The sequence below is a fragment of the Taudactylus pleione genome, unplaced genomic scaffold (genome assembly GCF_031769625.1).
Source record: "Taudactylus pleione unplaced genomic scaffold, aTauple2 ptg000083l, whole genome shotgun sequence".
Taxonomy (NCBI): Eukaryota; Metazoa; Chordata; class Amphibia; order Anura; family Myobatrachidae; genus Taudactylus; species Taudactylus pleione.
The window spans coordinates 17,141,135-17,143,719 of NW_028284485.1; the positions used below are offsets into that span (position 1 = coordinate 17,141,135).

General features: G+C 37.5%; 1 pseudogene; it reads left to right on the forward strand.

The window, feature by feature from the left end:
- Positions 1 to 948: 948 nt before the first annotated feature.
- Positions 949 to 2,033, forward strand: LOC148532154 (uncharacterized; annotated as a pseudogene).
- The last annotated feature ends 552 nt before the right edge of the window (positions 2,034 to 2,585 follow it).

The following is a 2,585-nucleotide window of genomic DNA, read 5'->3' on the forward strand; positions in this document are numbered from 1 at the left end:
TATGAACTGCTCACTATTCTTGGGGTTAGTTTTTTCTACCACTATATTGCGAGCAGTTCTGGCTAAAAGACACCCAACTGACGAGGTCGATGACGCTGCTGTTTTAATTATGCACACCCATAAAACGCCCGTTTTGACCTTTAAGTACGCCTGCGTTCTGATCTCCACTCCCTGTTTTCAAACACCTTCCCATGTTACCACCCACATATGCCTCATTCTGTCACTCATATTAGCAGGCACTCGCTATATAGCGTACAAACTATTTTCGGCCGCACTGACTGGTTCGCGCATGCGTAATAAAAACTGTACGCATGCGCAGTTGTGCGAACATCGCTCGGAAAGAGCGTACTGCCGCTAACGAGAAGCTCTGAATCAGGGCCTAAATTGCTTAGTGTGTGACACTTGTGTCCTTTACACAAATAGTACATGTACAGGGACAGTAACTTTGTTAACCAGAAGTCACACACCCAGCATCCCATAAAGATGAGCAATTCAATTTCAGTATTCTTATCCTAGGCTACTGAACTGAATACAGTGCCCACAAGTTCCCACCACCTGGCATTTCTATGCTACTGTATGCCACCTGTAGCTGCATTTTACGCGAAACCACTATGCAGTAGACATTGTTTTATACACATTACAGGGCCATCTCTGTGTGTATGACCACCCAAGTCCCTTCACCACCTCCTCCCACCATCACACATTACTATTAAAACTCACTGACTCAGCACCATCCACCACCAACATTTACTTCTATTCAATGCCACCACATGCTGAGCCCGCTATCGACATTGTACACAAAAATCCTGCTGTAATTTTCACATATCACATTGCATACACAACAGGTGTGGCTCTGGGCAAGGGTGGCATAATTTGGATAGACGTTTGGGTGAGCACCTTGCGTAGTGGGCGTTCCGGGTTCAAGACCTGACTATTTTATTTATGAAAATGAAAAAATACAATAAAACTACCAAAGATATCCAGGCATGGCTCAAATAAAGTGGCATTGTAGTCAGTTTACAAACTGTGCACTATCATGATTTGGAGAGAATGCAGTGCAGAACTCCTTCCAAATGCACATAGTATGTATTGTTGTGTAAATGAATTACTGTACAGTAAACTTTGCTGTAATATTATTGTAGAAAAACATGAAACATTTCATCATCTTGTCATTGTACTATTCATTACTGTAATTCCGATTTGTTTTACTGTGTTACAGGAGAGTCAAATAAATTGTGGATGAACTAACTCATGATACAATGAGTGTACTGCTGCACAAATAAAATGTATTCTCTATTCCAAGTATGATGTGGATATGTCATGTACCAGCATTAGAAGGATGCATTAGTAAGTGAGATTTAGACGGTATATAGTATAAACCACCACTAAACTGTTCACTATTTCACTGAAAAATTCCTTAAAGCAATGATACACTGTGCTGTATATAACTTTTTTCTGATCAAATGATATATCCCATGAAAAGAGATGTGAATAAAAAAAAGAGAGTTGAACAGACATGTCGGTGGATTGAGAGTGGTGAAACATTTGACAATGTCATTTTCTCTGATGAATCATCTGTTGCACTTGAGAGGATCTCCAGAATGTCTTTCCATAAACATCAACATCTCTCATTAAAGCCATGTCCAAAGCATCCATTGAAGGTCCATGTATACAGTGCCATCTCATGGTTAGGAGCCGGCCCCATTTTAATTTTTGAAGGTACAGTACTGTAGTGATGAACAAAATAACCTGTACATTACAGTTCATATCAAATAATAAAAACAAAAATACAGTAGTGCAGCATGTGGTACAGTAATTACTGTATTAATTACCAACATTTTCTTATTTCTGTAGGGATCATGGATAAGATCTTCTTTCAAGAAAAAATAGTAGAGGGATGTTTGCTGCCATTTGTGAGGGAATATTATCCATCTCATCACATATTATTCCAGGATAATGATCCTCAACATTCTGTCTCAGCCAAATTCCTAGAAGAGAAAGGTATCAATTGGCAATGCACACCACCAGAGTGAATATTGTTTTATTAATGTACATTGAAGGATTAAGTAATGTTTAAAGTAAAGCAAACATGTTTAATGACTTAATGAACAGTTACAGTACCTTATTTTTAATATATCATAAAAAATGTATACTTTACTGTAGATCATCAAACATGAATCCAAATGATTTGATGTGGGCTCATTTGAATAGATACATCAGGTGTGATGTGAAGCCAACAACTAAACAGCAGCTGATGAATGGGATAGCAAAGTTTTGGGAAGATGCACTTACACCTGAACATTGTAATAATTATATAAATCATCTGTTTAAAGTATTGCCTGTTATAGTTGAAAGAAAAGGTCAAGGCACTGGTATGTAGTACAGTACTTGCTGATTTGAATTCAACTGTATGCATTAATAAAAATGTTTTTAAAATTATAGTGTATTGTTCTACAACAATAATGGTGTACTGTATGTCAAAACATGAACCTGTGAAAGGCTTTGTACAGTAGCTACAGTACTGTTGAAGTAGTACAGTATATGAACAGTTGTTTTAAAAGTCATGTGTAGTAGAGTATAGTACT